Source organism: Cyprinus carpio, unplaced genomic scaffold (genome assembly GCF_018340385.1).
Source record: "Cyprinus carpio isolate SPL01 unplaced genomic scaffold, ASM1834038v1 S000006632, whole genome shotgun sequence".
In the NCBI taxonomy this organism is placed as follows: domain Eukaryota; kingdom Metazoa; phylum Chordata; class Actinopteri; order Cypriniformes; family Cyprinidae; genus Cyprinus; species Cyprinus carpio.
Window position 1 is genome coordinate 157,797 of NW_024879262.1, and position 14,863 is coordinate 172,659.

At 37.1% G+C, this 14,863-nt stretch overlaps 1 pseudogene; it reads left to right on the forward strand.

Moving 5' to 3' along the window:
• Positions 1–8,612: 8,612 nt before the first annotated feature.
• The window catches only part of LOC109113229, a 32,429-nt pseudogene continuing 26,178 nt past the window's right edge, over positions 8,613–14,863 (forward strand).

The window sequence follows — 14,863 nt, forward strand, 5'->3', positions numbered from 1 at the left end:
AACTACTAAAGGATTTATATCCTCAAAAAAAATAGGAGAAAAAGTACTTGGAAACCTGTCAAACTGGGTCCTATAGTTAATCTGCTAGGAACTTGAGGTGAAACTGGCTTCATTGACTAAAAAATGTGCCATGGATCAGTCTGGCTGAAAGTCGATTGCAAATATGACTCAGACAAATGCTGAAGTTATGCAGTTATGATATAACTTTCATTACGTGCACATGAATAAGCAAAGCCAAGTCTGAATTCCCTCAAAAACTGAATTCTCAACACCACCCAGTGGTGCTGTAATTTTTAGTAATAGTGAGTATAGAAAGCCTACATATTATATTTGTGACCCCTGGACCACACAACAAACCAGTCATAAGGGTTTTTGAAAACTGCAAATTTATGAATAACATCTGAAAGCTGAATAAGATATACATTCTTTCCATTTGACGTATGGTTGTTAGGGTACAGTTACAATATTTGGCTGCTCGATCGCTCACAACTATTTGAAAATTTGGAATCAAAATATGTGAGACAAATCCGCCTCTAAATTTGTCCAAAGTGGGGGAAGTTCACCTTAGCTTAAATGCATATTACTACAATCAAAATTTATGTTTTGATACATTTTACCAGTAGTAAAGCGGCTGTACAAAATAATCGGGTCATGGAATTTGATCTATTACTTAATATCCCAAATGACTCGTTGTCTTGGGCATCAAAAGAAACGAATCATTTATCATTCTGACCCATACAATATTGCTGGCTATTGCTACTAAATATACCCCATCAGCGACTTCTATGACTGTTTTTGTGGCTCCAGGGTTACATTTTTGATATTTTATTTAACTAGAAAACTGGAAAACCTGTATACAAGCTTCATGTGTCTTCTCCCCTCTGCATCGACTAGTTAATAAGCTGTTTTTTTTTAGCAAGAAAGTCAGATTTTAAAAACACTTCTCCATTAAGCTGTGGTGACTTTTTTTACTGTGAAATAGTGCTAGAGTGTTGATATGCTCAAACATAAGAATATACTTTTAGCCGGTGTTAGTAATATGTAAAGGATGTTGTTAACTGAACTGAAACAACTTGAGAGCCATAAAAACATTTTTTTTTTTTTAAATGTAAGTACACGTGACTTTTGAGGTTTGTAGGTTTGTACATGGCTTAGTCCGCATTGTATTGCAGATGCATTCCTGTCATACAATATGAACCATAACAGCCTGATGTATCAAATATTATACTCCATAAAAATAAAAAACATGCCAACTTTGTATTTAAAATTTGTTTTGTCTCCAGGCTCAGTAAACTCTTTAAATACTACATATTGTAAAATCAGCAAATTGTTAACCTGAAGACTACTCTTAGTAGTTTTTTTTATGCAAATTAATATTGTATAACTCCATGTAAATAAATCATGTAAGTTGCACAAAAGTGATGTCCCTCTTTTTTTCAGTTCACTTATCTACTGTTACAGAAACAACTTTCTGGCTAATTTCTTTTATTTTGCTTCCCCTACTGTTTCTTCCAGTGTTTATTTCTGAGAAAAAGTCCCAAATCAATTGTTTGCAGGTGCCAGCTTTGCTTGATATTTTGTTATCTAGTGACAATTACATTCATAGATTTGAGTGTGGCTGTCAGCGTCCAAGTACAAGGTTGGGGCCATCTCGTGTAGCTGTTTTTGATGATTGATTGAGATCTCCAGGACTCTACGAACATGAGAGACTGTCACGCAAAATACTGTGGAAGACGTAGTATGGGTCCTGGGTAGAGAGATAGAGAGGAGGAGGAAGGATACTACGGGTAGTGGCCCAAATTTAAGTAGTTACACTAAACCATTACTACACTAACGGGGTTTATTTCTTGAGTTAGGGAGTTAGGCATCATAATGGCAATTCTTTTATGTCACCTTAAACCGGTCCTCTTTAATTTAGGTCAGCTTCACACGGAGGGCAACGATGAGCATCGGGGGGGGGGGTGGGGGGGGGTTGTTTGTCTACAAAAACTAGTTACAATAAGAGGAAGCCAGTTTTTTCTTCCCCACCATGGTCCTAACGTTCAATCTCCGCATACTAGAAGAGAATTAGTGGCTAGCAAAGACAAGACACATAAGAAAATAAAGAACAAAATACCACCACCTGCACCAGGCAGGTTAGTAACAAACCATCTCTACCTGAATCACTACTGAGGTATGCATTTTAATAATGCAAAATGAACGCATTGTAGTAGGCTTAAATTGTATTCAAATGTTTAAAGAATTTGAAGACAACAAAGAATAAAAGAAATTATATTTGTTTGTAGACTCGTCAGGAAGCCAACATTCACTGTAGTATACCATCCACAAGAACGGTTTATCTGTTAACTCAGTGGTGCAGTCGCCTTCACTGTCACGTGGTGCACAAACAAACATGTGAGGAGTCCTAGATGTCGTGAGAGAAACGCCTACTCCCAGTCTCATCAATGTGTCATAGGATGGGACACTAAACCTCAGATAAGCGCGGGGCCATTCCTGAAAACCAATCTACTGCGGGTTTGGAATGGCCCACAATCTGCCAATAAACAAACCCCCGGCGAAGAACACAAAACAAGCAATGAAAGATGACAGCCCTGCCACAGGTTAACAAAAGGGGATGGATCCGTTAGGCTAGGTGCATACAGAACATAGTGTACTAATAAACTAGGTCAAAACAAATCTGCAAAAATGCTTAAGGACAAATTTGTATCAATTTTTTTTATTTATAGTAAAGGTCCAGATATGAAAATGGGTTAAAAGTGACGATTCAACACATAAAGATAGATAGATAGATAGATAGATAATAGATAGTAATTAGATAGATAGATAGATAGATAGGGTATAGGTACGTCTATCGGTAATTTACTGCTAACAAAATTAAGACAAAAATACCTGCCCTGCTAACACACGACGTAACAGTTACTACTTTTGTTAGCTGGGTGGATACTTATTGCCAAGCACAAATAAACCACAGGTATAGTTGCAGGGTATCCCACACCCCCAGTTTAACTTTTATAACTTTCATTTCCTCAATCTATAATTACTTGCATAGATTTTTAACACCCACAAAGGGCGATTTCAAGATAGAATAAAATTAAATGAATCATATTCACAAGACATGCCCAACTACTGTTAAAATTGTATATGATTTTTTTTTTTCAGTCCTTGAAAATCACGATTTTAAAATCTCATGAGATTTCCATGTTTTTTGGACCTGTAGTTATTGTGATGAACATGACGTGCATAACTTTGTGACACGTATAAGAACTTGAATTTTTGTTCAGAGTATGTTTCAAACCGGTGTGGCGTGCATGTTCCGTGTACAATGTTTTGTACACCTCAGCAGAAACATTACCCAGTAATTTAAACTGTAAATAGTACCACAAATTTTAGTCAGGTCCCCTGTGCCTGCCCACATTCCTGAGCGTGCTGCTTTGATAGTGAGGGAAACACCTATGAAATACGTCATGATCAGTGCTTAGTTGCACGCGCTGTCCCGCACGTCGCGCAAACGTTGTGTTAACGGAGACTGTTGATGGTACGAAAGGTATGGTAGGCTACTTTAAACGTACTTACGACGTTCGCTGCTTTCCAAGTTCTACGGCGGACAAGATACATGTACATGTCTGAGTGTCCTGACGATAAACAAGATGCTTGCGGCTAGGTGAGCCCGGAGTCAGGAGCCGAGAATGCGCTGGAGTGATTTCCTCTCTGAGCACAGTAAGATTTCAACATTTTCATTCTTCTTCTCACGTTCCGAGGTTGACTGGCCGAGTTCCAGCACTTAATTGACAAGTGTGTGACTTGAAAAATGTCAGGGGCATTACTCTCCCTTCGGGAAAGCACTTGTTACTGGTCTGCTTAGGGATTCGATTGCGATTTAATGTTGCCATTGTTAGCTGTAGTCTAGGATGTGTGCACGCCACAGGTGAGTCTCTGTATAAGTCTAATCAGTTTCCCGTAGGCTACGTTCAGGGTGGAACTTATCTAGACAATAATCACTAAATGGTTACATGTGGGGTAAAAAAAAAAAAAAAAAAAATGACAACTGCCCTTGATTTAACGTTTGATTTGAAAACGACATACCCTGGGTCATAAAAAAAAGAAAAAAAGTCTCGACCTACCTGGCAACCACAGACTTTGAAAAACACTAATGGTTCCTACTGAAAAAAAAAAAAAAAAACAGGATGCATGAATTATTAAATCACTATAAGTAGACATATATATACTATATATATATTATATATATATAAATATATACTTATATATATAGAGTGTGTTCACTGCAGTACTCCTAGTTCTCAATATGGTATACTAGCAATTTGTTGCAATATAGAGCCATCACATACACCATAGTGATATTGCTTGACACAAAGAATTCACTACGCAGCGGCAATTAAACGTGAGCTGGTTTTGGAGTACAGTAAGAGAATGTGTTGTGAGAGTGGAAAAAGTGTGTGTATAATTACCTGTTTTCTCCGGGTAAGAATGAATATTCATAGAGGGAAATGAATCCGTTTGATGGGTCCTTGGACTGTCATAGTAAATCCACAGTGGCTGAGGAACGCTTTTTAAGGGTCATTTTGCGTGATCGATATGGAGAATAGTGTCATTTGATATGTGCGTGACTGAGCAGACAAATCTAGCTCTCGGAGATCAAATAGTTTCAGCACTTTCGTACCTGAATGAATCATAGTGTTTTGAAATAAATCAATGAAGGGACTTGATTCAATGACTCACTCGTAAAGCCACTCCTTGTTTCATAAATTAATCAGCTATATAGATCGGTTCAATGATGGTTCAGATGACTCAGTAGAAAGAAGATAGTGTCACTTGTCGCCACCTACAGGCTTAACCGAGTGGTAGACAACGACGTGATCACAAAGGGTGGCTAGTTGGTTGTCCTATCAGCGACTCGTGAAAACACTTAGTCGCTGCCAATGGCAGATATCGAAGGACCTGGAATATTCTCAGCCTTGGCGTCGCCAGGTGCATAGACTGCCTTTTAACGGCAACAACATAAAAACAAACGTTAGCCTGCGCATCGCTCACTTTGTGGCCCGAACTTAACTTCCGGTAGACTTTCAAAATCAATAACAACAGCTAATCCGATTAACGGCGCTGAGGGAAGTTTGCGAGTGAAGGGCATAAAAAACGGACTGGAACGCAGCCATCGCAGTAGATTATTTTTGATAACGAGAAAAATATGTTTGCTGTGTAGATGGACTTAATGTAAAATGCAAAAATATTCGTTTCATCTGCCAGCAGGAGGTGCTTTAAAGCGGGTAGAAACAGACAGACCGGAAGTTTACTTCGTCAGCGGGCAGGCGCGTGCGCCCTAATCTGCCCTAAATAGTAAATTACTAATATCACATAGAATTTAGGATGGATAGTAAGCCACATTGGGACTCAGCCAATATTTAGTTGACGACAGCCATGTTGAATTGGTGTTCTTAAAATAATAATAATTATCGGTCTGTTATATTATAGCCTACACAATGAATGTAAAAACTTTAATTTATAGAACGGTCTAACCCAAAGGCTATAGGCTAGACATATTTGTTTGTGAAAACATTTTGAACGTTTACATTTTTACAGTTTCCACACATTTTTTCTGTTTCATAAATGTTTAGCAGCTAAAACGGTCAAACCCACGCTCGTAACAATTCTCTATCTATGGAGTAACGTAAGCTAAAAAGTGACAACTAGCCCCGTTTCGCGTTTATAGCCCATTTATAACCGATTTGCGTCTCTGTGTAAAACATTCGAGGTATAACTCAGCCCTTTATAAAACAGGCTGCACGTTCTGTGAGTTCAAAAACATCATTGAACAGAATGAGATAAGCCCGCGTTCAACTGGTGTTGCTTCATGAACTTCCCAAAGCGCAATGATCTGATGCGGAGGAAAGCTCGTGCTTGTAGTTGATGTAGATGTGTGTGCGTGGGTGCAGGATGAGATAAAAACGCACTCGCACGGATCCAGTCCTCGAGACTTCATGTAAATACCCCACAAACGTATCGCGGAGGGACGTCTCTCTCACGCACAACTTCCACTACACCCACCTGGAAACTAGAATACACGTACCGCAACATCTGCGCCGATGAAGGGCGAAGATGATGTGAATACTGCGAGGAAGGATGAGGAGGCTGACGGCTCGGGTGAGTTTTCTCACGTTTTTTATTTAGAAGCCTGATTGCGCGTTTTATTATTGATGATGACTATTAAAGATGGACCATAACGAGTAGCCCCGTAGCCAAGCGGAATCCACCACTCAGACAACGTATTTATTTTCTAACGCATGTTTATAATGGGCGTAAGATTGCTTTGCAAAACACTATTTATAATACCCAGGATATGTTATAAATAATGCCTTTGTGCAATAACCTTTGACTGTTGTTATTATTAATAAAATACTAGGTAATATTAAAGTATGATAAGCTGTATGGGCAATGAGGATTGTGTTGTTATGTGTACCGAGGTTTAGAGCAGTCCACGCATTGCCTTCAAAGGCAACACACACGCGCGCGCGCGCTTGCGCGCACACCGGAGCACATGAGGAGAATCCATGGCAGCATCAGTTCTTCACCTGAGGAGGGAGATGCTGGTCTGAGGGGGGCGGTGCATGTCAACCTGGGCTGTCAGAGGGGATTTTCCCATTTGGGGTGTATGGAGGAGTGGATTTTCAAAGAGAATTGGTTTAAGGGAGAATTTACTTCATTTGTCTACATGTGTTTATATAGTGTAATGATGTATAAATTCCTGTTATATTTTCCATATTTCTTTGAAAATGATTCTGCAACGGTGTGGACAAGTTTCATGATTTATATTGGCTTTCAAATACCATAAGACCAGTCTAATTGAATGATTACCTCAAGGGTGTGTTTTTTCATGCTGAAAAATTATTTTACTTGTCTGACATCATTAAATAATCAATGCAAGCGAAGCTTTCATTATCTAATCTCAACAAGGAAATGGAAATCCACTTGCAAATAAGTATTATCGCTATAATAAACATCAGCTCTCCTTAGGTAATGTCCTTAGCAGAAAATTACCAGAAAGCATGTCGTACATCAATTTGCTGTTCAGTATTCATAGCCTTTGTATTCCTCTTCTGACGAGGCGGCTGAATTTAGATGATTTTCTTGGTGGATACGTGCGAATGTTCAAAGTTCACTAGTGGTGCGGGTGTGTTGTCGTGTTTTATTAGCTGTCTCTACATTGATTTAGGAGGCGGTGGATCAGATGGGGACTAGCAGTTAATAGGGCTAAGATTGATCCGGCAGATGTGTTTAAATCTGGTAAACCACCTTGGACCAGTAACCAAACCATCTATCATTGTTCCAAAAATCATGCTTATGGTGAAATGACAAGGATTTTTCAAAAATCAAAATCTTTTTTCAAACTCACTTATTAATATAAGAAAATTGCTCTAAAGATTGTTTTACTTATTATGGTTGAATATTGTAAATAAGATAACATGAATGTGTCTGGGAACATGTGAACTAATTATGTTTTCACATTTAATAATACTAAAAGATATTCGTATTAATACTCCATAGGCCTGTCAAAAAATATATATATTTACCTTGGGTTATTTATTTCTAGTGTTGTTTATCATGTTCAAAATTTATACTGAGTACAAAAGAAAAAAAGGCAAGCTGACATTATTGCACTGACAATCCCCCTCGGAGCAATCCGAGGTAAAGCACACACACACACACACACACACACTTGTACATCCTAAAATGACCTACATATGCATTCTAGAGCGGAAAATGTAGGCATGTGTTCTTTAGGACATTGTTTTTGCTTTATTTTTTATTTCAGATTTTATGTTTCACAATAAAATAACGTCGTCATATTACCCACCCCACCACGGAAAATACCTCCGACCATTTTTAAAAAACATGATTTTATTTTATTAGGCTTTCAGGTGTGATTCATTTTGGCGATGAGTGTCTTAAATGAAGTGGATTTGCTCTCAGCTGCTCTGTAAATTAGGTTGAAGGCAGGTTTAATCAGGGCCTCTGTGGTGCTTTACATTCATTTTGAAGGATATATTGACCCCCTTGCTGCCATCGCTGTTACTTTTTTTTTTTCTGTTTTTTTTGCTCCCAGAATCTGTGATCTATAAAAAGCAACAGAAGGTTGTTATAGTATTAAATATAGTATTTGCTCTGAGGAGACGTTATTCAAATTTTGATAATTAAAACAAAGAATCATTAAAATAAGAAGAAATATTGGTAAAAGTTGTGCACAATTTTTCTGGTCACTGAAATCAAACAAGATAAAATAATTAGAATACGGACTGTGTTACCACTTTCTGTTTTTTGCATTCATTTCAGTCCTTACATGAAATTTTGCAATTCAAACTTGATATTTTTCTCTTTTAAACGGAAGTCAACTAAACTTCATACCAGCTGGTCCATTTGCAGTTTCTGTGTGATAGAAGAAAGTTTTTGGGATTAATGTACAGCATCACACTTCTATTCCTATGCACACAGGCAATAATATTTGCATTGATAAATTTTGTATTTGCTCTTCAACAGGTGAGAAACTCTTGGGTTTCAACAGCACAGAGGAGCAGCCATCGGGCCCTCGAGGACAAGACAGCATGTGGCGAAATGAGAAATATGCAAACTGTCCCATTGGATGTGCAGGGGACTGATGAATGAAGACGATTTCTAAAGGCACTAGAGATTCTCTATACCCCCAGACTGCTGTAAGTTACCAACACAACAACAGAAAAAACATTCCTCAGCACTGATTTTTTGTCCAGTTTCCCCTCATCTGTTTTTCCTGTTTTTTTAGTACAGCATAATTTGCAAGGCAAACTATGGACAAATATCTGGACATTTGAATGCTTCAGTTTACACCTTTTGTCAGGAACAGGCGATAATTTGATATTTTCAAGCTAAGGAGTTTTTGAAATTACATAGATAGTCACATTTGCATTGTAATTTTTCACTGTTTATATGCAAGACAGATATTCTTTCTTAGCCCTTATCATGCATGCTGATAAATTCAGTAAAAACAACCAAATATATATTTTCATGAAATGACTAAAGCTTGCCAAGCACATTCTCGGCTAGAACACATTGCCTTCCTTTTCGTACTCCAGATGGTGCAATAAACTTTAAGCTCTTGCCGATGTTTTTGCGTACCCCTTTGGGTGTGCAAAACTACTTTGCATCCTGAGGGCGCATTTTTGAACGTCTTTGCAAATCTGCAGGACAGGCTGGTCACTTTGAAATACCCTCTGCTAATCCTAAATGACTTTATACAAATTTATTCAATCACGTGTTGGGTGCATGTTCATAGATTTGGTACTTTTTGAGTGGTGTGTTTTACTCATTCTTATAAGACTGTAACCACATATGCAGGATTAAGATGACAAATAAAGAAAAAAACAAGAAAAAAACGCACTTGTCAAGCAGTAAACCGACAGCTACCTGCACTATATCTCATTATTTATAATTCTTTAAATCAAAAATGCAAATGAAAATGCTTTCTATATTAGTATCTTGTTCAGAAATTGTTACCATGAGAAATATTTAGGCTAACAGGGGTTGAAAAGTGTGACAACTAGTCCTGGCTCAAAGACTAACTGCAATATGAGAAAAAAAAAAATTATTTTATTTTTTTAAAGAGGGAAGGTCTAATGCTGTTTTATGCATTCTGACTTATTTATACTGATAAAAAGAGTTAGATTCTCATGCTAAACATGACCAAAGTCAAAGAAAAAAGAAATGAGTTGGACGTGTGACGGAGTATCTTTTGTGGGCAAAGACACTCCTTCGACGGGGCCTTTCATATAAGTTGTATTCAGAATTATTTTTTTTTTTCTAGTATGGCCCTGTTTTGACGTCATAATGACAGAATTCCTTGTATGGGCACACATCAAGCAGAGCGAGAGCAAGAGGCACACCCATCAACGTCAAATCATGGTTTCGTTAATTAGCAAACCATGGTCAATATCGTGTGTTTTGTGTCTCTGTTTTATTTATAGTGATGTCCACAGCTTGCAGATTGATGGAGCTGTGTGTGTGCTCGACCATCGACTCTTTAGCTCCGCCCACAAGCTCCTCCCAGGAACGCTCAAATGATTTTCGGAGAGAAGGAAGTACAGCTGTATATGTCTTTTTACCAGCGAGCCGCTGATAAAAAATAAAGACTCGTTGGAGATATGAAGGATGAAATACTACTCTATAGGTACTCGCAAGATTATACATGAGCCAATTTGGCAGGAACTGTGCGTTACGTTCCGCTTTAAGCTTCTGTATATATAATGTGTAATATACATAATAAATGTAAAAGTCAAATTATATATAAGCATGGGCAATTGGGCAATTTCTTTTTGCCTTTTTGACTTCTTTCTCTGAGCTAATGTGAGATTGTTTGTTGTTACCGTTCCTATAGATGTTTGGTGTTTCACATAAATCCCAGCATTGTGATTCTCAGTTTCCTCATTACGCAGAACTGGTTTTAATAATGGGCTGGAAACCCTAAGGTCTTGAAACAAACCTCACAAGGGATGACGCATGAAATGTAGAGTTACTGATTCTAGCCTGTTCTTAAGCAGTGGTGCACTGAATGTTCTAAAAACACTGTGCCTGCAGTAAAACTATACTAGGTGTATCTGTTTTATTTTATTATTGAAAGCATCTGCTAAAACAAAACGACTTCTGTGTGTGGCTTTTAAGCAAGGACTAAACTTTAAATATGTGCTGCTCCGTGCCAGGAGGGAAATTGAATACCTTCGGGCTGATTGCCATCTGTTGTTATTGCCTGATAAATGTATTATTGCACTGCACATTTGCTGGAAAAAAACAAGATGGAGATTTTTACTCCCGTGTTCCCTTGTCATTACTGGTTTAGAAAAAGATGTTCTCTGTTTCTGTGTAAGACCAAACCCACTTGCAAATACTTGCATGCATCAGTAAATTTTTTTATAGTTTCTGTAACCTGTTTGTTTTGCCTAATTAATGTTGTTCAAGTTGCTTTGACGCAATCTTTTTTGTTTAAAGCGCTATATAAATAAAGATGACTTGACTTGACTTAAAGTACTCTAATGCAATATAAATAAAATTTTATTATGAGGAAAAAGAAGTTTGTCATGCTCAACAAAGCTGCATTTATTTGATCCAAGTACAGTAAAGCAGTAATATTGTGAAATATTGTTACCATTTAAAGTTTTCAGTTTTAACATATTTTATAATGTAATTTATTTTTGTGATGGCAAAGCTGAATTTCCCGCAGCCATTGCTCCAGTCTTCAGTATTAAGATCTTTCATGCTGATTTGGTGCAACATGCCTTCTTAATATCAATGTTGAAATACCATTTGGGGGAAAAAAAAATACTATTTGATATACTAAAAAATACTGTTTTCATTTTGTTTTATTTATTTTATTCTTTAATGTCTAGAAAGTTCAAAAGAGCAGCATTAACTTATCTGAATTTTTGGAAATGTACATTTTCTTTATAACAGTGTTAAAGTCTTTACTGTCATCTTTCGTTAGTTTAATGTATCCTTGCTGAAAAAATAAATAAAAATAATAATAATACAAAAACCACACCAAAGAAAATAGCTGTAATTTTGTTAACTAAGATTTGTTTGGTGGGTAGTAGCTCTCCTGCCCCCGTGTTTTCTGTGTGTCCTTGTTCGACTAAAAAACGCCCAAAATCACAGCACTCAAACTAACAGAGTAACATTCAAAGCACCACAGAGCCACAGTGTTGACTATATACTGGAAAATCAGCCTATGAATGGTTTACCTTATATTTGTGAAGTAAGCAGGAATAGAATAGTGTTTAACATAAATACGCATTTAAAAGGCCAGAAATCTGCCACACCCCTTTATAAAGTGAAAGAAATTGTTTTGCTGTAAGTCTATTACACAGGCAGATTTATGTCTATTTTTGTAAGAAGCGTAAAAGATAGGCTACTTAATATTATTAATTGAATTTATTTTTGGGTTTATAAGTTTTGAGTTTGAAGGTCACAGTTAGCATCATGATTTTGTTCTGTCTATATCATTTTTTATCTCTTTATTTATTTTGAATAAAATGTCAAAAAGATATTTACTTAAAATCATGTAATACAGATGCTGATTAGTCTCTTCTAAAACTATACAGGTGCATATAATATTCTTTTATATAATTGTTTTTTTTCCTAGCTCCGCAAGTCTCAGCAGGAAAACGAGAGACCAAAGGACGCAAAACTGTGGCCGTACTTCCAGGATGGCTTAAGGCGGATAATAGATTATGTCCTCACCTACAATGTCCAGATGCCCCAGAGCACCCACAAACAGTCGTCCAAGTCCTGCTTGTGCTGGCAGATTAAACGTGACAGCCCGAAAATCCCACCTGCACATGAGGACCCCGAACTCGCAGCCCAGGAGCAGAGGCTGGATTAACACGCGTGACGACAGACCAGCGCCTCCGCAGGGAGGCGTTTGAGGAGAACCTGAGAGAAATGGGCCTTGAGATGGAGAAAGAGGAAGGGGTGAGTATCCACTGTGTTTTCATTTACAGTAGGGGTTCATGAAAATCTAATTTGACACAAAATAAATATTTTTTCAGGTATTTACAATTTTTTTAATCTAATTTTATTTTATTTATACAATGCCTACAAGCAGTTATTTAGGGCATCCAAGACCAAGTCCTAACTTATTATGAATGGGGAAATCCTAAATTCTCAAAAGCTGCTTGACACGCTCACATTTTAATTACATGATCTGACATTAAACCTGACTTTAACTATCATATACGTGTTGTTTTTACTTAAACTGAGCTTAAATAGCTTTTTTTAAAAAGCTTTTATTTCAGGCTGGACTAGCCAATGCATATGTGCTGTCCTATGCGCATGTCCTAAACGCACATCCCATGGTTCTTTTATTTAGAAGATGGGTATTATTCCGTCATATCACACGTTGCGTTTTTTCCATTCATAAATAATATGAGTACACCATCTTGTATATCTTAAAGTTAAAGCCAAGAACCATAACTGTAATGAAAACTATAATGAAAACTATATTACTCTACACACCAACCACCCCTGCAGTTCTGCTTGGAGCTCTTTTAAAGCGGGCATAAAGATTCTGATTGGCTCTCAATGTTTTTATCGTTCATCAGCTGTGAAAAAATGTTCTGAGAAAGTGATTCCAACGATATGTTTCTCTTAGTGTCCTTACTGTGTCCTTATTATTGTGTTTTGCTGTAGTTTGTGGTGTGGCCTATTCTTTTAAATTTTAAACCTGTTTTTTTTTTTTTTGGTGTGACCAGACAAAGTCTGTGATTGAATTAGAAAACTGGGAAAAATGGCAGAAGGAAGTTTTACTTTTTTGCACCATGGGGTACATTTTCAAAAACTAGAGGACATTAGCTGATTTCACACATTAATTAAACATTGCAAATTACCATAAAAATTGCTGAATTTTCTGTACTGGTGAATAACACATTTCATTAGCACATTTATGCATTTTCGCATAAACGACTTAAAAGATTTTACTTCTCTGCTAGCTTGTTTCCCACTCTAGCTGTGAAGTAATTCTCCCAGTGTATGTGATTGAATTGATTTTATGTTCCTCTATTTGTAAGTCACTTTGGATAAAAGCGCCAGCTAAATGCATAAATGTAGTAGTAATTTTTACAACTTCTAATCCTGGTATTTCTCAAAAAAGCCCTGTTCATACATGGAAATCTAACAGTAATTCACTAGTAACTATTACGTTGTGAAAGAGTCTACTGTCTATGTGCCTTTTTGTAAGTTTCTGTCACCAAGGCTATAATTTGAGCTGGAGTTCTGCCACTGCGAATGATACCGTCCAACCCACTGAGAGATGCAACCATGCACATCAACTCTAGCAATCAATCTTAGGACTGATGAAATTGGCTTGTTAGCAGCTCTTTGCGCAGCATTGGACCAAACTTCATGTAGATTTTGAAACAGTCTGGATGCGTGAGAGAACGACTATCGTCCTGAGTCTGAAAATTAAATTCAAGACCATCCGCTGAAATAGGGCAATACGTTTGACGCCTGCTGATACTTTGATCCTAAAATTCCTTTGTGTATTATGACCATTATTTGTCTTAACCCTCTCTTGCTTTTTAAATGAATTCAGGTTTAAGTGATTCACTTAAACAGCAGCAAAATCATTCCCTGTTGTTGACCCAGTTTTGAAACACTTCAGTGGTGTGGAGGACTACACTAATAATTGTCAGTTATCTTCTCAGTTATTGTTCCCAGTCATGTTTATTTTAAGTTTCGTTTGGGAGAAGACCGTGGTAACACTAAGTCGGCTTGTAGAAATGGTAAAGCAGAGTTATTACATATTACTGACGTTAAAGAATTGTCCACCCTTAGGATACATGAAATTATTTTCTCTAAATTGTTCCCCAGTCCGCCAACGCTATAATTGCTAGTTGTAAAAATTAATTATTTGACTGTTGGCAATCATAAAACAAGTTCACACTGTACTGTATAAATGCTGCTAATTTGCAGTTTTATTATAATTAGAGGCTTTTTTTCAAGCTTAACTTTCTATAAACCCATAATGTCATATGCTTTGATGTTCGCAGATTACCAGGGATTTAACGTTCTCCACTGTGCTAGATTTTCTCCATAGACAGAATTAGGTGAAGAGGTCTTAGTGGACTAATCATCAAACAAAGTGAAGTGTTTATCGGGCAGAGGATAATAAACTGAAGTGTTAGTCTAAAGGACTAAGATTTGCAGCTCTCTGAAAGTACAGAGAATTGCTCCCTGAATATAAATAATTTGGGTTCACTTTAATATTCTGATTATTGTTTGTTATTTCATGTCACACAGCGTCTTATCTTCATGACATGTTTAGCTACCGCTC